Source organism: Bos mutus, chromosome 10, assembly GCF_027580195.1.
Source record: "Bos mutus isolate GX-2022 chromosome 10, NWIPB_WYAK_1.1, whole genome shotgun sequence".
Taxonomy (NCBI): Eukaryota; Metazoa; Chordata; class Mammalia; order Artiodactyla; family Bovidae; genus Bos; species Bos mutus.
In genome coordinates, this window is record NC_091626.1 from 84,433,284 (window position 1) to 84,457,555 (window position 24,272).

Genomic DNA, 24,272 nt, shown 5'->3' on the forward strand with positions numbered 1-24,272 from the left:
GGCCCAGGTCGACCCCAGCAAACAGAGCCGCTCAGGAGCCCACGAAAGCTCTGATTTTAATCAAAGGAAGTATAATAATGAATAACGATGAATCTAACCTTACCAGGGACGGAACTTGTGTCCCCTGCGTTGACAGGTGCGTTCTTAACCACTGGACCACCAGGCGAGTCCCTAAGCATCCTTTTTCTTCAGGAGGTCTGAGTGACTACATTAGTCCCTTAGGTTGTAGAGGATAAAAGCCAACTCAGATTCACTGACGCAGAAAAAGGAATCTATTTGCTCACGTGATTGGAAAGTCTGGGGTAAGAATTTCAGGCATAGCTGCTTCTGCATGTGGTTCACACCACATCCTTGGAGCTCTCCATTTCTCAGTCTGGGCGTTCTGAGGCAATCTGGAGAAGATGGGGCTCAAAAGTTGCAGATTTAAGATCTCGTTATAGCTCTCAACCCAGGAGAAGACAGGAGCTCCTCTCTTCCAAGATGCATTTTTAATTATGCAGAGCAGATGCTGAGTGGTTCTCCTGGGATCACAGGCTCACCCGGAAGTCATTGCTCTGAACCCTAGAAGGAGACTGGAATGAATCTGTAGAGTCACTACCTGCTCCAGTCTACTTGGGAAATTAACCAACATGAGCAGGAGTGGAGACAGCGTCCAAGAGGTGGGTAAAGTCAGGAAATAGCAGCTGGGGCTCAGAGGAAGGAAAAGGACGCTCACGGGGGTAGTTCGGAAATGCTTCACAGCAGAGGTGGGGTTTGAACTGGGCCTTGAAAGATTGAGATTTTAAAAGTGGATGAAGGCTGGAATCCTGGACTTTCATTCCTGACTGTTTTCAAAGCCTCAGGCAGGCTCGGTGGCCCCGTGGGATGGAAAGGATCCGTTGCTTTTCTTCCTCTGGTGTTGGTTTGGGATGAGCGCGTTCCCCTTTGTGCCCTGGATCCTTCCAGAGGCTGACAACGAGGGGGAGAGTCTGGTGGTCAGGACACGAGTCTGCAGCCAGGCACTCCCAGGTAAAACAAGAAGGAACGTGCCTCTCTGCAAGCTGAAGAAAGGTTGGTGAGTGTAATTGGCAGTTCCCTTAATCAGTCCAGAAAGGCTTGTTATATAAATAAGTGATTCAAACCTAAAGTGACTTACTGCAGGAAATAGGCATTTCTCCTTTTTGATTTTCGTGTTCCTACAATGCTTTCTTTTACATTTGAGTGGGATAGGCTTGTAATTTACTACATGTTTATTAATTCCAAAACTCGTGTTGGATTTTACAGACACACTTTTATGCAGTTGCAAGTAGCTTAGTGGTTTTCCAGCTGATCAGGCAGCCAGAGCCGGTGGCCCATTCCTTCCAGTTAGGGGTCCATTCTCTGCGATGGAGATAGCCCTTTGCGCAACCAGGGCACCACTGGCTGGTTCCGAAGCATGGCAGCTGGCTGGGCATTAAAAGGCGGTGGTGCTGGCAGAGATGATGGTGATAGCAACTATCGATCACACAGAAGAAGGAGACAGCAGAGGATGGGGTGGTCAGATGGCATCACTAACTCACCGATGGACATGAATTTGAGCAAACTCCAGGAGGCAGTGAAGGATGAGGAGCCTGGTGTGCTGCAGCCCAGGGGGCCACGGAGTTGGGCCTGACTTAGCAAGTGCACAGCAACAGCACTGATCACACAGGGGATGCAGCTCGCATGTGGACCCCGCTTCCTCCTGTTCTGAGGAGGCTGTCATACCATCTTGCCTAGAGAACTGAGGTCCCTTTCATCTCCTTGATGGCTGCAAGAGCATCCAGGGATTTACCACTTCCTAGCTGGTTGATGATGAAATGATTTCTTTGGGTGCAAAGTTTTTTCATTGATTTTACCTTCATGCAGGGAGTGGGGGTGTGGCCATGTTTGCCTTAAGCTCCGTCTCTCTGGATCAGTCTGTCCTGAGAGCATCTCGTCCTGAGAGCAGCTCAGCGTCTGCCATCTGGCCTCTTAGGGGACAAGAGCCCTGATGCTCCCGTGAGCTCTGCAGTGAGTCCTGTAGAAGGATCCCTGATTTCAGGTAGGCGAAAGCACATAACTAGTCTAACTTGGCTGGACTGATCTAACTGATGCAGTAGATTATAGTATCGTTCTCAGCCATTTGCTCCCCCTTTCTGTCGTCACCCACTGTGTGTGGCTTGCTGTGTCTCTTGTGTTTGGAGCGTGCTTCTCCACCCCTTGATACCAGGTTTGGTGCCATGATTTGAGCAAACTGACATGTGGACAGAAGAGACCGGGTGCCAGGTTAGGGCAGAGGCTATGGGAGGCTTCACCCTTCCTCTCGATCACTTGTCCCTTTCTGTCTGCCTGAGGAAGCCACGGTCCCAAAAGGTGCTGCTCCGCAGCCCAGGTTCTCACGTTGGATGAGAGTGAGAAATATATATTTGTAAGCCCCCGAGACTATCCGGCTGTTTATTACAATGAAACAACCAAGTGAAAGCTAACTGATACAAACGATCATTTATTGTTCTAAACATTTCAGTGAAAAATAAGATCAACTATATATATATATGTGTGTTGGAGAAGGAAATGGCAACCCACTCCAGTATTCTTGCCTGGAAAATCCCATGGACAGAGGAGCCTGGTAGGCTACAGTCCATGGGGTTGCAAAGAGTCAGACACGACTGAGAGACTTCACTTCACCTCACTTCACTTCATATATATATACATGGATTGGGTTTCCCAGGTGGTGCTAGTGGTAAAGAACCCGCCTGCCAATACAGGAGACATAAGAGACACAGGTTCAACCCCTGGGTTAGGAAGATCCCCTGGAGGAGGGCATGGCAGCCCACTCCAGTATTCTTGCCTGGAGAATCCCATGAACAGAGAAGCCTAGTGGGCTACAGTCCATAGGCTTGCACAGAGTCAGACATGACCGAAGTGACTTAGCATACATTACATATATATGTATACAGACTGAAGCTGTGACAAATCTATTAAGGAAAACTAATCCTGCATCTAAGAAAACTAATGAATTACAGTCAGACTAAACCAGCAGTGGGAGGAGGCCACTTCTGCATATGCACCAGTATTTGCGGACATTTAACAGTATGTTTAAGTTGATATAACAGTGCTGGAGGTGGATTCAGATGTAATACTACTAGTACTAACAGACGACGTTCATGGAGTGCCTTTACATGCCAGGCAAGTCTTATTAACCTTACTTGAATTAATAAAACTGGTTACATGTACTAGCTCACTTAATCCTCGTGACAACCTGGTAAGGCAGGCGTTCTTATTAAACAGTGTCTTTCAGAGGCTTAAACATTCATGTGTGCTCTTCGATGCAACTGTGTGCCGTCTCACCGCCACCTCCCCGACCCTGGTGGCCGCCGTTCTAGCCCCTGTCTCTGTGTACCGACTTCTCTGAGGTTCCACACACAAATGAAGTTGTGCAGTGATTTTCTTTTCAGATCTGTAGTATTTCACTTAGCAAAATGTCTTCCAGGTACATCCACGTTGTTGCAAATGGCAAGTTCTCCTGTTTTTCAGGCTGGGTGATATTCCATTGACTTTATATACTACCGTTGCTATATTCATTCATCTGTCGATGGACATTTGGATTGCTTCCATATTTTGGTCCTTGTGAATAATGCTACAATGAACACGAGAGCACAGACCTCTCCTTGAGGTAACAGTGACTTCAGGGTCTAGGTTGAATGACATACTGGTGGTTGTGTTTGTCTAGAGGAGGCTTTGCTGCTCACACACTAGTTCTATTTTTAACTTTTGAGGAACCATCATGCTGTTTTCCATAGTGAAAGTGTTAGTTGCTCAGTCGTGTCCGACTCTTTGCAACTCCATGGTCTGTAGCCTGCCAGGCTCCTCGGTCCGTGGGATTCTCCAGGCAAGAAAATGGAAGTGGGTTGCCATTTCCTTCTCCATTTTCCCTAGTGACTGCACCAACTGCATGCCCATCACCTGGGCAGGGGTTTCCTTTTCTCTACATCAGGACCACTTACCTCTTCTCTCTTTCCTCTCAGCTCTCCTAACAGCTGTGAGGTGACAGCACCCGGGCAGGGCACCTCTTCTCTACATCAGGACCACTTACCTCTTCTCTCTTTCCGCTCAGCTCTCCTAACAGCTGTGAGGCGACAGCTCGTGGTTTTGGTCTACATTTCCCTGATGATTAGGGTTGAGAATATTTTCACAAAACAGGTGGCCGTTCTCATGTCTTTAGAAAAATGTCTGTTCCTATCCTTAGCCCATTTTTTTAGATGGGTTGCTTCTTTTGCTATTGAGTAGTCTTGGTACTTAAAAAAACTGTGGATACTAGAAAAACTTAAACTTTCATGTGTGGTTCACATCTATTTTAGGCTTTGCGGGCCACACAGTCCCTGTGACAACTCAGCTGCCCTGGTAAGGCAAAAGCAGACCGAGACAACATGCAACAGGCGGACATCGCTGGGTTCCCGTAAAAGCTCATTCACAAAAACAGGCAGATGCTCAGCAGGGGCTGTGACCTGCTAAACCTGGTCCAGACCAGAGTTTCTTAACCTTGGCCCTCTTGCTTGCTGAGGCTGGACGGTTGGCTGTTGTGGGTCTGTCCCCTGCTGTGGGGGGTCCAGCAGCTGCCCTGGCCACTGTCTCGAGATGCCAGCAGCACCACCTGCTCCAGTTCCGACAACTAGACTCTCCGTGTTCTTACTGTTGAGTCACTAAGTCGTGTCCAGTTCTTTTGTGACCCCACGGACTGTAGCCCACCAGTCTCCTCTGCCCATGAATGCTGGAGTGCGTGGTCACCTCCTTCTCCAGGGGATCTTCCTGACCCAGAGACTGAACCCACATGTCTTGCATTGGCAGGCAGGTTCTTTACCACAGAGCCACCAAGGAAACCCAAAATATCTCCAGAGGGTGCCAAATGTCCCCTGAAAGAGGGCAAAACTCACCCTGATGGAGAACCACCAGTGTCTCCTGTATGACTTTATCTTCACGGAGACGAAAACCGTGTGCACGTCTGGGTGCTTTAGAGGAATGCACGCGAGGGCTGTGGGGTCGCGCTCCCCACGTCTTTTCGTTCCTGTGTTTCCTAGACTAGTCGTATGTCATTTATTTCATATGTAAAAAGAACCCACAATCGTGTAGAAGAAAAAAGCAAAAATGACAAAGAGAAAATAAGATGGCAGAAAGAAACCCACGGGCAGGAAAAAAGGGCGCGTAGGAGCGGAGTGCGGCCTCGTCCCCAGAGGACAGGTTCTCCCGCGTCAGCCTTCGCCTTCCAGCCAAGATGACATCACGCCGGGGATGTGGGGGAGCTGATAGGCCAGCCTCTGCGTCAACGATTCGGAAATACGAATCTGCCACGTGGAGTAGGCAGGCATCTGCGTGGGGCAGCCTAAGTGTTCACCAAAGAGAAACAGACTGGGTTTTGATTCCCACGTGACACCTCCGCGGGTTTAAGGCCTATGGGGACCTCCAGAGCTGGAAAGTTTAAGGGGAAGTAGAACATCACTTGAGAATAAAACAGAAAGCTGACTCCATACAGCTGCTGCTCACAAAGGCCTGAGCAGCAGCATTTTAGCAACCGAAACAGTGCCAGTTCACTGACCCCAGGGAGCCTAGCGTGGTGCTCTGTGATGGCCTCAGGGGTGTGGGGAAGGGGAGGAAGGCTCAAGAGGGAGGCGATACATGTGTGATTACGGCTGCTTTCTGCTGTGACGTGGCAGAGACCAACACAGCATTGCAAAGCTATTTTCCTCCAATTAAAAAATAAATTCAAAAAAAGAAAATATTAGAAATAAATAAATAAAGTTCAATAATCACAGGTCACATTTGCTCTGTGCTCACCACATGCTGGCCAGGGTGCCAGCAGGGCTTCATGGTTGTCTCCCTCAATTTTCCACAAAAGTTTTCCGAGCTCTGCTCGGTAGGTGCTGTTCTTATGACAGTTTTACAGACGTGGAGACTGAGGGTTAGAGTTAGTAAGTCCCTGGTCCAGGTCACCCAGCTGGCAAAAGCGGGGACAGAGACTGTGGTGTGTGGTCTCTGAGCCAAGAGCTCCCACCCCTTCTCAAAGCTGGTTATCTAAGCTACATGGCTGCACATTTCCCCTTGGGATTCAAGTTCTCATTCTGAATGAAAAAAATATATATGTGTTCCCTGAGAATTTCGTTTTTAGCAAATCTGTCTTTGTGAGGAGGAAAAGGTTTTGCCCACCCTCATCATTGGTGGGAAGCTGAGGAGCATGTCAAGTTCAAGTACACATTGAGAGTTTCACAGGCGGTGGGGTGTGAGGTGGGGTGGTGAGGCAGTCGGTCCAGGCAGGAAGTGCTACGGTCCCGGAAGTCAGTCACCCCAGGCTGCGTGTGCGTCTCTTCCGGGCAAGGAGGGCCCTGATGGGATCCATCGGGATCTCTGTCAGCAGAAGAGGGCCTGGCCTGGATCCGTGGAGGTGGCGGGCCCGGCAAAGGGAGAGAGGCCGCCTTCTAGATGGAGGGCGCTGGCGGCGTGGAGACAGGCGTCCTCGTGGGGCAGGAGGTCAGGGCCGCACCGTCCCCGTCTCCCTGGCCCAGCCCTCTCCTGTCATGGCCTCTGGTACAGACATAATAGGCAAACTGAGGTTAGAAATAGAGCGTTCTCCTCCTCAACCAGATTCCCAGCCGCCGTTCCCGCGTCCTCCGCCCCGCCCTGTAGTCATCTCGTCACCTCACCGGCCCCCCTTCCTGTCTCTGAGGAAGAGGAAGCTTAGTTCTGTCTTCTTATTCGCTTATATTGTCTTGTTTGTTTATGCATGAGAGAAAGGTAGGACTGTAGATACAGTTCCTCAGAAAACAGACTCAGGACAGAACGTTTCTTGGGAAATGCTTGTGGGAACAGCACCTGTCAGAAAGTGCAAGAAAGATTGGGCTGAAAAAGGAGCTGAAGTTCAAGGCAGCTGCAGAAGAGGCCTCTGCCCAGGCGAGCTCTGGAGGTGGATGCGCTCAGAGACGTCGGACTGAGGCGAGAGAGGAACGCCTTAGTCCTTCTGTGTCTTGGCGACACCGCAGGACCCGCTGCAAGTGCGCCCCGGGGCTTTGGCTGATTGTGGGGAGACTGTGGGGAGCCTGAGTGACCACCTTCAGGGTCTGATACTTAATCTCTGAGGCTCAGAACCTGAATTTTTTTTTATCTGTCCATAGATAATTAGCATCTCTAATGACAAGGTCATGCTAACTAAATTCAGACAATACTAATGAATACACAGCAAACTGATTTGTTTACAACGAGGCTGGCCTTTTGGAGTGATCAAAATGTTTGTATTCTTTAACTCTAACATCCCTTTTCCCAGGTTTAAATTGAAGCAGGAAGTAACTGGACTCCAAGAAATCTCTGTAAAGAGACAAATAGACAAATTGAATGCCTTCAATTTGTCTTCTTACAGAGATGGGATGAGTAGGACACAGAAATGTTTGTGACGTGGTGAAGACAGAATGTTTCTTCTTTCAATAAGCAAAAAGAGAAGTCTAGGCCTTCCCTGATAGCTCAGTTGTAAAGAATCCGCCTGCAATGCAGGAGTCCCCGCTTCAATTCCTGGGTCGGGAAGATCCCCTGGAGAAAGGAAAGACTCCCCACTCCAGTATTCCGGCCTGGAGAATGCCATGGAATGTATGGTCCATGGGGTTGCAGAGTTGGACATGACTGAGCGACTTTTTCACTTTCAGGAAAACCTCCAAAAGGCACAAGAGAATCGTGGTCCCAGAGGAGGCAAACTAAAGTGAGCCATGATCCGAGTCGTGGGTGGACTGTAATAAAAGAGCATCAGAGCATGCTGCAGGGAACACTCCCTGAGTCACCCAAGAGCTGTGACGCTGGACCCAAAGAAAGCGACGTGGTGCTGGCACAGTGCTCGGCGCTCCAGGGAATGACATCTACCTGCTTGAAATAACGTAAGTGCAGTTTCTTGGTTTTCAACTCAGAATTAACCTGTAGACCAAGAAGAGAGGACTTAGGGTTACAGAACAGAGTGTGATGCTGTCAGAACAGTGGAAACACACAGATCAAACTGACAGAGACGAAAGAGGGAAGAGGGAGCTGGTCTCGTCATCTCACACCGTGCGGGGGTAGGAAAGCTTGTGTCAAGTCCGAGGAACGAGAAATAGAATTTAAAGTATACTCTTATAAAAGGAACCCAAAGAAGAATTAAAAATAATACAGAGAGCACCAAACTTTGGCAGGGAAAAGAAGTAAAAGCGGAGTAAGTAAATATTCCTCTTCAGTTACTGGTAAGTAACATGCAGTATGGGTCAGTTATGAAAGACAGATGCAAGCATGTTTCTTACAGTTATGGGATAACCACCGGAAGGCACACAAACAGAAATGGCCCAGCGGCTGGCGTTGGGGTGTGGTTGTGGGTGGAGATGATTTGAGGAGGAAGAATGTGCCTTCTGTAGAATTTTTTTATCTCCTTTCAAATTTCGAAAACTATGTGAAACTTTTAAATTGCCAAGTAAAGCTTAATTATTCACCAGAGAGACATTTGGTGGGTATAAATTTGGCCTGAACTGGGGGACAGAGCTCTTACATTCTGGGAAAGCCCAGTGAAATTCCCTTCACCAGCAGTGAGGACCCATGTTTGGTGTTCCCCCAGTTTCAGGACCTGTCTCTACCAAAAAGACGCAGGTCCATGTAGATGCATTTTAATTAGCCAGACTCCGTTTCTCCTGCTCACCACTCCAGCGTGACCCAGCAACGTGGGTCAATGTGAAAGCCGTCTGACCTCTCCCAGGGGAGCCTGCTTCAGTCCTCTGGGGCTCAAACAGGGTATAACTGGAATGGGGTCCCCAGCTGTGGCCACACACTAGGCTCTCTTGGGGAGATTTAAAGATATATTCTGGCCCAGGCTCCACATTAGACCAATGAAGTCTATAACCCAGGATTTATTATTTGAGAAAGATTCCCCAGGTGTTTATATAGTGCAGTTAGATAATCGTCGACCCGGATTAGCTCGTACTTCCTTCATCATCACAGTCCTGCCCTTTCTTCTTCCCAGCCAGCATCTGAACCTGCCATGACCCCCTTCCCCCCAGGACTCTCCCCCTTATTTCCTTGATTCCCCACCCTCCCTGCCTCTTCCTCTCTGCTGCACCAGCTCAGTCTGCTTCCCGGGGTCCACTTGCCCTGCCTTCTCGGGACTCTTCTCTGTATTGTTTCCAGTCTGTCAAGAATTTTAGCTACCTTTTGACCCACCATTATCATCACACTTAGGCTGGCTCCCAAATCATCCCCTCCATCCAAGATCTCTCCCCCAAGATCCAGATGCCTATCCCAGTAGGCAGGATATCCGACTGCCTACTGGGCCTCTCCAGTTTGACGCCTCACAGGTACTTCAGACAAAAACCTGCCCCCGTTGAAACTCATCACTTATTACCTCCAACCCTTTTTCCCATCTTTCTTTGCCATGTTAAATGGCACTGATTACCCACCCCTATTTGGTTACACAAACCCAGACTCCCAGGATCCTCCAGACACCTCTGTCTTCCTCCTCTGAACACCATCCCGTGCGTTCTGTCCCTCTCCAGCTTCATCTCTGCGGCTTGGTTTCAGGTCAGCCCATCATTCCCTGGATGTCTGCGACGATCTCCTAGCCAGCCTTGCTGCCTTAATCACATCCCCTTTCAATGCTCGCTTGGGCCAGCGGGATCCTTCCAAAGCACAAACATGACTGTGTCAATCTCCTGCTTAAGACCCTTCAATCTCTTCCTCGTGGCTTTCCAAGTCCAAACTTAGAACGGTCCCCCAGGCACGCAGCAGCTCACTCTTCCCTTCCTGTCCAGTTTCACCACCTGCTGCTGCCAACAGATGCCGTGTGCCCGCCCCACCCCTCTGATCCCCAGCCTGCTTCCCCCCAGCTTCCCCCTGTGGTGTCCGGAGGCTGGGACGCCCTCCCCGACCTTCAGCAGTCCCCTCCTCACACTTTGCGATCAGGCTCAGACCTCACCACCTCCCCGTCACCTCTTCCTCTTGGCTGCCTATCCTAGGGCCTGGAAAACAGCAGGTGTGTCAAGAAGTGTTTACAGAATGAACAGACGCACAGCGCTGTGAATCTCAGGAAGTAGAATTACTACGTGATGCAAGTGAAAAAGAGAATTATAACTGATCTCTAAATCTCCAATACCTTGACTTTAAAGGAGGATTTTCAGTGTACTCTAAAGAGCCCCGAGTGTCCCACCAAACTCCCCCGCCAAGACCCTCAGTGGGGATTCCCATTTTAAACAAGCTTGCTTTATTTTCATCGATTCTACGTGTTGGTCTTCTGAGAAAGGTCTAGTTTGAACAAAGTTTTTTATATCTAAGAAATGTCTGAAAACCACTGGTGTCAATTATTCAGATAATTAAGGTAAAAGATAAATTTCTATTCAAATTACTCCCCACAAAAGTTCTCATCAGCATTTCTTTTCTTAAGCAGAATAGGCATGTTTCCTCCTGGTTTAGTGTCTTAATGACATAGTGTCTTTTTTCCCTTTGGGGCTTTAAAAAGAAATTATTATCTTGAGTGGCTACAACATACAGCTAGTCAAAAAAGGGGGAAATTCAGTCAAAAAATCAGCCTCTGCACAAGCACACATTCTCCCATCTCCAGAGAGGATCCTGTAGCTGGCTTCAGCGTGTCCTTCCACAGGAAGGGGTCAGTGCTCTGGGGGGCAGGAGTCACATCCACTGGCCGGGGACAGTGGAAAGACAAGCCTTCCAAACGCGGCTGATGGTTGAATCGTTACACACTCAGAACGGCCCTGGAGAGACACCTGGCCCCGCTCTCCAGTGACCGTCAGGAAGACGGGCTTGACATCACCTCTTCCAACATCAAAACCCTTTTTTTGGCAGACAGCGTCTAGCATTTGCTTGGCTTGTATCCAAATACCCATTTAGGTCAACTTATTTACTTACCTCAGGGCACATTTTCCTCCTAATACATTTTGGAGGAGTTCGCAGGAAATTACACTATTTAAAATGAGACAGTCTGTGGGTGCTTTATTGAGGCTTTTTTTTAGAGTAAGTATTTGCTATTTCAATAGATGGTGTTGAGACAGTTGACTCTCACAGAGGAAATAATTAGAAAGTCCTACCTATCCCCATCACAGAAATAAATTAAAGATGTACTGAAGATCTAAACATGGCAAAAATGTTCTAGAACTATTAGGAAAAAAATGTAAGAAAATGCCAGAACTGTGAGAATGTAAATTATGAATTGGGGAGAGGAAAGGTGTTTTTTTTTTTTTTAAGGTGACACCAAGAAAGACATAAATAGAGATACATCTGATTACACCTAATTAGAAAACTTTTGTCAAAATAACACCATGAGCAAGATTAAAAGACAAATGGTAGCCTGGGAGAAGGATTTACAAAAGAGCTAGCAGACAGAGGATTGTTATCTGAGATGTGCGTAATTCCCACAAGTCAGGTAGAAGAAGACATACAATCTAAAGTGAAGGCAGACAAAGGATACGCACTGAGAATTTATGGAAGAAATAGGAAAGGGCAGTGTATGAAAAGACAGTCGACTTCATATTTAATGGTTCTTGTTGTTTAGTTGCTAACTTGTGTCCAACTCCTTTGCGACCCCATGGACTGTAGCCCGCCAGGCTCTTCTGTCCATGGGATTCTCCAGGCGAGAATACTGGAGTGGGTAGCCTTTCCCTCCTCCAGGGGATCTTCCCGACCCAGGGATCGAACCCAGGTCTCCCGCACTGCAGGCGGACTCTTCGCCGGCTGAGCCGTGAGGGAAGCACGCTGCAGCCTGCACGTTCTGTGGAATACTTGCTGCCGGTATTGGTCTAGTTGGGCTGCCATGGAAAAGCACAGCAGATCAGGTGGCTTAGACGACAGATCTGCCCTCACAGTTCTGGAGCCCAGGTGTCAGCAGGGTCGGTTTCTCTGAGGCCTCTCTCCTTGGCTCGTGGGTGGCTGTGTTCCCTCTGTGCGTCTCTGTCCTAATCTCCTCTTCCATGAGGATGCCAGTCATATCGGATCAGGCTTTACCCTAATGGCCCCACTTTAACCTAATTATCTCTTTAAAGACCCTTCATCCAAATAGTCACATTCTGAGGCACTGAGGATTAGGACTTGAACACAGGAATTTGGGGGCACACGATCCATCCCATGAAATGGCCTCCACAAGGAATGGGTCAGATACACCTCCAACAGTGCAGTGTCAACTCAGAAAACAACATTGAGGTGAAAGGGCCCCAAAGAGAGAGCGCACACAGTGCAAAGCGTGCACGTTCCATGTGCTACCACTTGCCACTACAGGCGTGAGACACACGCGCTCACCTACACAGGAACATTTTGTATAAGCGTGTCAGTGTTCCGGAAGGATCGATTAAAATGCACTGGATGTGGCCTCTGTGTCAGCTGGTTAAATGTGACTTTAGCTGTAGTGCTTTATTTCTGTAAAAACGCTGGAAGCAAATATGGTGAGAATGAGTGGTTTTTAATTCTAAGTAGTATAATACAGGAGTTTGGTTCTTACAGTCTTCCTAGTATTCACACATTTCAATTATTCAAGAAGTTAAAAAAAGCAAAAAGGAAGACCAACTCATCCATTCCTAAAGGGACTTTACATTTATTTTGAGGTGAAGTCCAACCATAAGGGCTTCCCTGGTGGCACAGTAGTCAAGAACCCGCCTGCAGTGCAGGAGATTTGCAGGAGACGTGGGTTCCATCCCTGGGTCGGGAAGATCCCCTGGAGGAGGGCATGGCAACCCACTCCAGTATTCTTGCCTGGGAAATCCTATGGATAGAGGAGCCTGTCGGGCTACAGTCCACCGGGTCACAGAGAGTGGGACACAACTGAGCGGTCTGAACAACCACCACCACCACCACAAAGGAGCTGCAGAATAGGCTGCACCTCCCCTCTGCCTCCCTCAAAGAGCACTACTCCTCCCACTGCATTTTGACATCATGAAACTACAGGATGCTTTAGGCCTCAGCCCTCCGAACTACCTTTTGAGTTCTTTCTAAGAAGGTACTCTGTGACCTACCACCTCATGCTATTTCTCCCTTCAGTTCAGTTCAGTTCAGTTCACTCAGTTGTGTCTGACTCTTTGTGACCCCATGAATCGCAACACGTCAGGCCTCCCTATCCATCACCAACTCCCAGAGTTTACTCAAACTCGTGTCCATCGAGTAGGTGATGCCATCCAGCCATCTCATCCTCTGTTGTCCCCTTCTCCTTCTGCCCCCAATCCCTCCCAGCATCAGAGTCTTTTCCAATGAGTCAACTCTTCAGCTTTAGCATCAGTCCTTCCAATGAACACCCAGGGCTCATCTCCTTTAGAATGGACTGGTTGGATCTCCTTGCAGTCCAAGGGACTCTCAAGAGTCTTCTCCAACACCACAGTTCAAAAGCATCAATTCTTTGGCACTCAGCTTTCTTCACAGTCCAACTCTCACATCCATACATGACTACTGGAAAACCATAGCCGTGACTAGACGGACCTTTGTTGGTAAAGTAATGTCTTTGCTTTTTAGTACGCTATCTAGCTTGGTCATAACTTTCCTTCCAAGGAGTAAGCGTCTTTTAATTTCATGGCTGCAATCACCATCTGCAGTCATTTTGGAGCCCAAAAAAATAAAGTCTGACACTGTTTCAACTGTTTCCCCATCTATTTGCCATGAAGTGATGGGACCAGATGCCATGATCTTCATTTTCTGAATGTTGAGCTTTAAGCCAGCTTTTTCACTCTCCCCTTTCACTTTCATTAAGAGGCTCTTTAGTTCTTTTTCACTTTCTGCCATAAGGGTGGTGTCATCTGCATATCTGAGGTTATTGATATTTCTCCCGGCAATCTTGATTCCAGCTTGTGCTTCCTCCAGCCCAGTGTTTCTCATGATGTACTCTGCATAAAAGTTAAATAAGCAAGGTGACAATATACAGCCTTGATGTACTCCTTTTCCTATTTGGAACCAGTCTGTTGTTCCATGTCCAGTTCTAACTGTTGCTTCCTGACCTGCATACAGGTTTCTCAGGAGGCAGGTCAGGTGGTCTGGTATTCCCATCTCTTTCAGAATTGTCCACAGTTTATTGTGATCCACGCAGTCAAAGGCTTTGGCATAGTCAATAAAGCAGAAATAGATGTTTTTCTGGAACTCTTTTGCTTTTTCCATGATCCAGCGGATGTTGGCAATTTGATCTCTGGTTCCTCTGCCTTTTCTAAAACCAGCTTGAACATCAGGAAGTTCACGGTTCACATATTGCTGAAGCCTGGCTTAGAGAATTTTGAGCATTATTTTACTAGCATGTGAGATGAGTGCAATTGTGTGGTAGTTTGAGCATTCTTTGGCATTGCCTTTCTTTGGGATTGGAATGAAAACTGACCTTTTCCAGTCCTGTGGCCACTGCTGAGTTTTCCAAATTTGCTGGCAAATTGAGTGCAGCACTTTCACAGCATCATCTTTCAGGATTTGAAATAGCTCAACTGGAATTCCATCACCTCCACTAGCTTTGTTTGTAGTGATGCTTTTTCTAAGGCCCACTTGACTTCACATTCCAGGATGTCTGGCTCTAGATGAGTGATCACACCATCGTGATTATCTGGGTCATGAAGCTCTTTTTTGTACAGTTCTTCTGTGTATTCTTGCCATCTCTTCTTAATATCTTCTGCTTCTGTTAGGTCCATACCATTTCTGTCCTTTATCGAGCCCATCTTTGCATGAAATGTTCCCTTGGTATCTCTAATTTTCTTGAAGAGATCTCTAGTCTTTCCCATTCTATTTTTTTCCTCTATTTCTTGCATTGATCACTGAAGAAGACTTTCTTATCTCTCCTTGCTATTCTTTGGAACTCTGTTGGGGGCCAGAGTGAGGCACTCTGCCTGTGGCAAAGGTCATGAGGAAGGAGGCTTGACATGCGCAAAGGCAGGATCGAGCCTCAGGAGTCCCCCTGGAAATCCTCGAGCATCTACCCCCATAACCAGAGCCTGCCTGCTTTACTACTTTGTGCTCCCACCTACACCTCTGACTTTACGGGGGGCTGTCCCCCACCACCTCTTTCAGAGAAGGAGTTAACCTAGAGCTCCAGTTAATAAAAACTCCTGGGCGTGACAAGAGTGTTTTAACCTACAAACTCCTCTGAAGGTTCTCTAGCCTGCCTGACAGGCTTGTCCGGCCACACGTGATTGCTCATAGCCTCCCAACCGTGAGAGGCATGAGATGCTTTAAACCTTCTAAAAACAGATTCTTTAGAAAAGTTAGAAAACTATTAGTATAAGTATTATGGGCTGATTAGAAATTGTATTGGTGAAGGGTTTTTCATTTGTTGAGCCAATGTTTGTTGCTAAGTCTCCATATCCCCTGCCCTTACACACATTAATGAATATATAGAAGAAATAAGTATTAACCTTTGATATTAATCACGTTAGACCTTAGGCTAAGTAAATTCTTTCCTTAACTAAAACCCACTACACCCTCAGCCTATAGGAATGTAACTTTATTTGGGTGGCGTCTGTTTTAAGAATAATCACCCATGGAGAAATAAGTGTCCTGGTTGACTGACCGCTGTCACGAGGAGAGGGTCATAAATTATCACCAGGCCCCCTGGCCAGAAGATGATGTAACACACCCCTAAGACCTCTGTATACATTTGTATGAAGCACCTGACTTTGATAAAAGTCAGGACTGCTGACCCCTCGTGACTTTTGCATAACATCTCAGTGTATAAAAGTAGACCATGGAAAATAAAGAATTGGGATCAGTTCCTCGAAATACTGGTCTCCCCATGTCGCTCTCTCTCTCACTCTGGCTGAGTCTCCATCTGGAGCGCGGAACCGCCATGCTTACTAATTATGCCTGGACTTCTAAGATCCGACCGGGGAGGCCTCAGTGTCTCCTCTCCTTCGGGAGAACAGAAGGACGCCTGCGGCCTACGTAAGTGGTGCAAACTTCTTGTCTTGAAGTTTTATTGGTCTCCCGCGTAAACCAAGCTACTCAGCCTCTTTTCTCCACTGAATTTTCCTACTGAGCTCTCCTCATTCTATTACTCTTTACATCTCTAATTAATATCTAATTTAAGCTATTGTATCCTGATCCTCGCCGATGCCGTCCCCGCTTCGAATACCCTGGATCAGCCGGGGCTGGACCCCGGCAGAACTCTGCATTCAGATGCTTCTATCTTTCCTTTTCTCCTTTGCTTTTTACTTCTCTTCTTTTCACAGCTATTTGTAAGGCCTCTTCAGACAGCCATTTTGCTTTTTTGGATTTCTTTCCCATGGGGATGGTCTTGATCCCTGTCTCCTGTACAATATCATGAACCTCATTCCATAGTTCATCAGGCACTGTATCAGATCTAGTCTCTTAAATCTATTTCTCACTTCTACTGTATAATCATAAGGGATTTGATTTAGGTCATACCTACTTTCTTCAATTTAAGTCTGAATTTGGCAATAAGCAGTTCATGATTTGAGCCACCGTCAGCTTATGAAAACTAATTCATTTTGGAGATATTTTCCTGAAGTGATAAATTCCTTTTAGAATGAAGAGGGACATAAATAAGTAAGATGAGTATAATATCAAATGCAATAAACTTTTCTCCACTGGGAGATAACAGACTCATGCCTTTAGAAGGATGAAAGCAACCTTCACAGAATTCCTACCCTGGCCCAGGCACTCTGCTAGAAGCCTGAAATAACTGTCACTTGAATTTTGATTTTCATAACCTTGTGGAGCAGGTTATAAGGAATAGTAAGTTTGAACTGTGGTGTTGAAAAAGACTCTTGAATTGCAAGGAGATCCAACCAGTCCATCCTAAAGGAAATCAGTCCTGAATATTCATTGGAAGGACTGATGCTGAAGCTGAAACTCCAATGCTTTGGCCAGCTGATGTGAAGAACTGACTCATTGGAAAAGACCCTGATGCTGGGAAAGATTGAAGGCTGGAGGAGAAGGGGACGACAGAGGATGAGATGGTTGGATGGTCCACCACCGACTTAGTGGACTCAATGGACATGAGCATGAGCAAACTCCAGCAGAGAATAAGGGACGGGGAGGCCTGGTGAGCTGCAGTCCGTGGTTGCAAAGAGTCGGACACAAGTCAATGACTGAACAATGACAACAACGAGTTTCAGTGACTTGTCCGAAGTCACGGAGTGAGTGACCGAGCCAGACTAACTTCAACCGTAATACAATATTTTGATGAAAATATTTGGGAAGCCAGAGTGTTTTATGACTGTACAGAGAACGGAAGAGGGAAAAGAGACACGTTTGTGTGAATTTGTTGAAAATCTACTTCCAGAGCAACAGTTTTAGATTTTTCATTCCAGTTTCGAAATGAGGAGCCTAAAACTCAGAAATAAAATAAATTTGTTTTTGTTGTTCAAGATGACAGAAAAAAAAACACTGTATGTGGTAGGTCTATTGTTAGAATGAGAGAAGAGTTTCAAGGCAAGGCTCCTCCATGGAAAATACATTGTGTGCTTGTATAAATTGTATTCTGTTGTCCCCTTGTATTTTTTTAAATGTTTATCTGGCCGAGTTGGGTCCCGATTGAGGCAGGCAGGACCTTTAGCTGGCGCATGGGAACACTTAGCTGAGGCATGTGGGCTCTGGTTCCCTGACCAGGGATTGAACCCAGACCCCCTGCATTGGGAGTGCAGAGTCTTAGCCACTGGACCACCAGGCAAGTCCTCAACCCGTTGTACTAGTCAGCTCAGACTGCCTTACCAAAGTACCAGAATCTGCAGGGACATAGATGTCAGAAGTGCATTTTACAGACGTGTATCTTCTCACAATTCTGGAGGAGAGAGGTCTGAAGTCAGGTGTCGGCAGGGCTGGTTTCCTCTGAGGCCTCTCCCCTCGCCTTGCAGACGGCCCCCTTCTCCCCGAGTCCTCACATGATCACCCCGCTGTGCGTGCTGTGTCCACATTTTCTCTTCTTACAAGGATTCCAGTCATATACTGGATTACATCCCACCCTAATGATCTCCTGTTAGTTTAGTTACCTCTTTAAAGACCCTGTTGTCAGATGCAGCAATGTTCTAAGGTTCAGTTAGTTCAGCTCAGTTCAGTTGCTCAGTCGGGTCCGACTCTTTGCAACCCCACAGACTGCAGCACACTAGGCCTCCCTGTCCATCACCAACTCCCGGAGTTTGCTCAAACTCATGTCCATTGAGTCGGTGATGCCATCCAACCATCTCATCCTCTGTCGTCCCCTTCTCCTCCTTCCTTCAGTCTTTCCCAGCATCAGGGTCTTTTCCAGTGAGTCAGCTCTTCACATCAGGTGGCCAAAGTATTTGAGTTTCAGCTTTAGCATCAGTCCTTCCAATGAACACCCAGGACTGATTTCCTTTAAGATGGACTGATTGGATCTCCTTGCAGTCCAAGGGACTCTCAAGAGTCTTCTCCAACACCACAGTTCAAAAGCATCAATTCTTCGGCACTCAGCTTTCTTTATAGTCCAACTCTAACATCGACACATGACTACTGGAAAAACCATAGCCTTAACCAGACAGACCGTTGTTGGCAAAGCAATGTCTCTGCTTTTTAATATGCTGTTTAGGTTGGTCATTACTTTCCTTCCAAGGAGTAAGTGTCTTTTAATTTCATGGCTGCAGTCACAATCTGCAGTGATTTTGGAGCCCAGAAAAATAAAGTCAGCTACTGTTTCCACTGTTTCCCCATCTATTTGCCATGAAGTGATGGGACCAGATGCCATGATCTTAGTTTTCTGAATGTTGAGCTTTAAGCCAACTTTCTTACTCTCCTCTTTCACTTTCATCAAGAGGCTCTTTAGTTCTTCTTCACTTTCTGCCATAAGGGTGGTGTCATCTGCATATCTGAGGTTATTGATATTTCTCCCGGCAATCTTGATTTCAGCTTGTGCTTCCTCCAGCCCAGCGTTTCTCATGATGTACTCTGCATATAAGTTAAATAAGCAGGGAGGCAATATACAGCCTTGACGTACTGCTTTTCCTGTTTGGAACCAGTCTGTTGTTCCATGTCCAGTTCTAACTGTTGCTTCCTGACCTAGGGGTTAGAACTTCCACATATGAATTTAAGGAGACCCTATTTAGCCTTACCTGGTACCTCATATGGAAAAGAATCTGCCTGCAATTCAGGAGACCCATGTTCAATCCCTGGGTCAGGAAGATTCCCCTGGAGAAGGAATGGCTATCCACTCCAGTATTTCCTGGAAAGTTCCATGGGCAGAGGAGCCTGGTGGGCTACAGTCCACGGGGTCGCAGAGAGTCAGTCATGACTGAGTGACTAACACACACACTATTCAACCCGTAACGCCTGTGGCTCAGGGTGAGGGTCCCTCCGTGCCCATGCTACTGAGGAACAAGTGGTTTGGAAGTGTCTATGGTCTGGAGAGCTGGTGGTCTAAAAAAAAAAAAGTTAAAAAGAGAGAGAAGAGAGCCCTAAGTCATAGATCTTTAGAGGGATGATTAGGGCAAAAGCTGCCCTCTTCATCATGAATAATTCTTTCTGAGCTAGTCCTCTTATGGACTTATTCCTGTTAACATTTACTTTAGTTATGCTGCTGTTATAATGATCAGACCCAGTTAGGAAAAGAGAAGCTATTTCTTCACTGCATGAATGAAATCACTGAAAAATCAGATAAAGCAACATGTTCCCAGCCCAAATGTAATGCCAATCTTGAAAAGGACAAGCATATGTCAGCTCGAATGGGTCATTCTCTTTGTTATTACTTACCAAAATGATCTCTCTGGGGAGAAAGAATGGTTTACGTTAAACTAAATGAAGTAACATTTCCTTGAAATGTTAAGTCTTACAAGAAAGCTCCTCTGCTTTAACAATCAAGTGATTCAGTGACTCTCTGCAAGAAAAGGAGTCTTCCTCACAAGTGACCTGTATTTGTCTTCAGATCATTCAAGAGGAAAGACAATCTTGCCCCTACCAGCTTATTTTGTAAAACCTCCATTTCAGAAGCACCACGTAGCTTGGGACTCTGTTTTCCTCATTTTTATTGACTTTCTCTCTTGGCGCACACTGAGTCTCACAGCTTTAATTATCACTTATATGCAGATGATATTCAAATCTGCACTTCATTTCCAGCCCTTTCAGATGTCGTCACCCTTTGCCTCGCCCCAAATTTGGCTCATGTCTTGTCTTGGATGAGCCACAATTTTGTCTGATTGAATATGGATGAGATGGAGGCTTTGCGGTTTAGTTGTAAATAAACTCTAAATGCACTGGAGTTAATTTACCTCATCGATATCCTGCCCCTCCAGTTAAGAGCAAGAGTGTGCTGTGACTGACTCTGAATTATCTTCCTTCATTCATCAGAGACGATGCAGGCAGGGGATTAATCTCCACAAAATACCCAAAGATAGGTGACAGTTTCCATCCCTCCTCCTTTTGGCCAGAATTCTGGTTATCACACAGTTGAAATTCTGTTGCAGTCTTTGGAAAGGCTTCTGGCCAACCCCGTTTTGGGTCTGCGTGGAGCGTGGCCCCCTTGGCCTTGGTCTGCGCGCACTGTTGGGTCTGCTTATTTTCCCTTGGTCTGTGCGCCGTCCCAGGACAAGTTTCCCTCCAGGCAGCCGTGGAAGTGTCTTGTGCACTGAATAAAACGTAATTTGTCAGGATCCTGTCCAGAGTCTCTGCCTTCACATAAACTGGCTTTTGAAATTATTTAAAATTATCATCTCCCCTTTCCAAAAGTTGCTTGCTATCTGGTTGTATCAGGTGGTTGGAGAGATAGCCTGCACAGCACCTTGATACTCACAGAGGGTGCCATCTGAAACACAAATGTGCGCTTCGAAACATTAGGACTGTTTCATCATAAGCATTAGCCTGGGAGAGCCTGACACATGATGAGCAATACTCACTCAACATGTACTTGTTGGAATAGAGACTGAGTAAATGAATTTGTAATCCTTTGACCCATTTGTGAGTCTTGCTGCTGTAGTTATTTGTAACATTTTTATCTACCTCTTAGGTTATTATGTAACTGCGCTGTGTAATTATTATTTCAACTCGAACATATTATAACTCTCCATTAACATAACTGAAGGGTATAAAATAGAATGTTTGGAGTTGTCAATTAGCTGATGTGTCTTTGTTGCTTTTCTTCATTATTTCAGTGTAGCGAACAGTTCAGTCAGCACATTTTAATTAAAAACAAGCATATGTGGGTCCTAAGAACTCCAGTGTCTGGTGGTGCAGTTAGACAAAGACGCAAATATTTCTAGCAGTGACCATATGATATCTTCCATTCATCTCAGCAATAATCCTCCAAATCTAATTATTGGGAGGCTGGCAGCTGCACTCGGGTAGGCTTTTCTTTCTTTTGCCGGAGATGTGTTTCTCTCAGCCTGGTGTGCGGTAGAGGATCAGCTGCTGCTGGAGTTCTTCCCAAGGCTGAGGTCCGACACCTCCAGGGCCTCCCCCAGTTGCTTCCATCACAACATGACCCATTTGTTCCTGCCCATGTGCCATCCGGCCTGAAGATGCTCCAAGGAAATGCGCGGTCTTCTGACAAGCTCTTGTTCTCTCCTTATACAAATACGTTAGGTATTTTATTTTGCAACCTGAAGGTGTCAGGATGGAGCAGGTGCCACCAAGGAAGCCGTCTTGAGGGGTGTGGCATTATCTGCCTGAAGTCACCAGATCTTGGGGGCTGGTCTTCAGCTTTGCAGACTCAGAAGCATGATTCTGTCAGCTTGGTTTCTTACTAACCGAGGATGTGCAGAAGGGTGTATTCGTTTTAAAAGAGGGTTTTAACAATTAAAAATATTCTCTCTTGGAATTTCCCTGGCGGTAAAGATGCTGTGCTTCCAATGCAGGAAGTGCAGGTTCAGCCCCTGGTCGGGAGCTAAGATACTGCATTCTATATGGTGCAGCCCCCAAAAATATTTTAAAAAATTCACTCACACCAAGTGTCCGTCTAGTATGATAACTGAGAATGGGGACTCTAGAGTCACTTGGGGTCAAATCCCTCACCTAGGGATTGAACCCAGGTCTCCTGCATTGCAGGCAGATTCTTTAATGTCTGAGCCACCAGGGAAGCCCTTGGAGTGCTGAGCTACCGTGTTAAAGTCCAGCTACACTGAAGCCACCGTCCTAGAACAACTACGTGGAGAAATCAAATAGGGGTCGAAATGCTCAAGAGGCTGCCTGTCTTCCAGCCCTAGCTCCCAGCTCTTGTGGGTCTTCCCAGTACAAGGCCTGGACGTGTGTATGAACAGGTCTTTGAGATGATTCCGGCTCCACTCACAAGCTGACTGCCGCCAGGAGTTCCCCAGTGAGAACCGTCCAGCTAAGTTCAGTCAGTCCCAGAACTGAGTGAGAGAGGAAATGATGGTTATTGTTGGCCCGTTGTTTGAGGTGGCTTGTCATGCAGCAGTGGAAAACTTGAAAATGCACAAGTGCCCACACTCACATTTGTGTGAAAATCCATTCAGACAGACATAGGTCCCATCTGACACACACAAAGCCGCACAGCTTAGTAACTTGGTAGCAGCACTACCGTCACATTTCTGTTGAATCCGAGACACTTGGTGCCTCCAGGGTCAGCATGCGCTGTTTCAATTATTTGCAAATCCCAGATCCGTGATACAAGGTCATTTGTGATTTTGCCGAGTCATGAATTTGAGTCCCAGGCTCGTGGGTGGGAGCTAGTTTCTCAGTCTGTCAGTGAGGGACCCTCACTGACCGCCAGCACAGACAGGACTTTGGTCTCTACTAGTCATTCCCTGGACTTCCTCTGTGGCTCACCTTGTAAAGAATCCGCCTGCAATGCGCAAGACCTGGGTTTGATCCCTGGGTTGGGAAGATCCCCTGGAGAAGGGAAAGGCTACCCACTCCAGTATTCTGGCCTGGAGAATTCCCTGGACTGTATAGTCCATGAGTTCGCAAAGAGTCGGACATGACTGAGCAACTTTCACAGTAATTCCTTATGCATTAAATTTTTGATGCATTTTTTTGATGCTTTGCTTCCCCTCCAAAAGTGTGAAAAAGTATCAGCTGACAGCTAATCTTAGTGATGGAAGTGAAGGGAAAATATAAATAGGCTGATAAAAAGAGATTCCCCATCTAATAACAGACATTTCAAAGAATGGGATGTCAAATGTGATGACAGCTGGGTTTCATGATGTGAAAAGAGTTAAAGGATGCAATCACCAAACCAGAAAGCATAATTGGGTAGGTCATTTTGGTGAAAACGCCAGAATATGGTAGTTTATAAAGTCATTAGAAGTCTTAAGACATCATTCATATTTTTAACTTAAAATATATTACATTTTAGGAGGAAATGATATCCATAGTTATATTCACCAATTTGTGCTATATCTGAACATGTAGGGACATCTCTTGAATTTCAAAAGGATGTAGTCCTTAACATCACCTATGAGATGTTCTGCTGGGCTTGTGCAGTGTTAAGAGATAGTGTTAGTCATGATCCTGCCCTTGAGATCCATACAGTTTATCCAGGTGATGGGTGTGGAGGGAGAAGAGGAAATGAAAAGCAAATAGAATTTAATATAAATATTTAATACTTATGTTAAGTATTTAATACTCATATATGGTGGTGAACATCACCTATGATTAGTTGGTATAGAGAATAAGGACCATCAGTTCAGAGGAGAAAGAGTAAGAATTTGAGATCTCCCAAAGGAAAAAGATGCACGCTCCTTGGAAGGAAAGCTATGGCAAACCTAGTCAGTGTATTGAAAAGCAGAGACATCACTTTGCTGACAAAGATGTATCTAGTCAAAGATATGTTTTTTCCAGGAGTCATGTACAGATGTGAGAGTTGGACCTTAAAGAAGACTGAGCACTGAAGAACTGATGCTTTCAAATTGTGGTGCTGGAGAAGACTCTTGAGAATCCCTTGGACTGCAAGGAGGTCACATGCGTCAATCTCAAGAAAATCAGTCCTGAATATTCATTGGAAGGACTGACGCTGAAACTCCAATACTTTGGCCACCTGATGTGAAGAGCCGACTCACTGGGAAAGACTCTGATGCTGGGAAAGATTGAAGGCAAAAGGAGAAGAAGGGGGCAGAGGAAAGGATGGTTAGATAGCATCACTGACTCAGTGGACTCAATGAACATGAATTTCAGCACACTCCAGGAGATCGTGGAGGACAGAGGAGCCTGCACGCTGCCATCCATGGAGTCGCAAAGAGTGGGACACAACTTAGCAACGACAAAGGCAGAGCCCAAGCCCCTCGGCCGGGCGCTTAGTCCCCATGTAGTCTTGTCCCAGCTTCATCTCCAGGCTTCTTTCCATCCTCTATGAAAGGCAGCCCTTCTCTTCAATTTGCTGGATTCATTAAGAAATACACCTGCCCCTCAATTTACAGCCTGTTAATTTGAGT

At 46.4% G+C, this 24,272-nt stretch overlaps 1 long non-coding RNA gene across 2 annotated transcripts; it reads left to right on the forward strand.

Annotated features, from left to right (window-relative positions):
* Window positions 1–391: 391 nt before the first annotated feature.
* Window positions 392–24,249, forward strand: LOC138989555 (uncharacterized). 2 transcript variants are annotated; one of them, XR_011465836.1, is made up of 3 exons: window positions 392–659; window positions 7,659–7,883; window positions 23,683–24,249. It is a non-coding gene; the product is annotated as an uncharacterized lncRNA (long non-coding RNA). The 2 variants fall into 2 exon arrangements; XR_011465837.1 differs by lacking the exon at window positions 392–659 and adding an exon at window positions 6,352–6,495.
* Window positions 24,250–24,272: the final 23 nt, after the last annotated feature.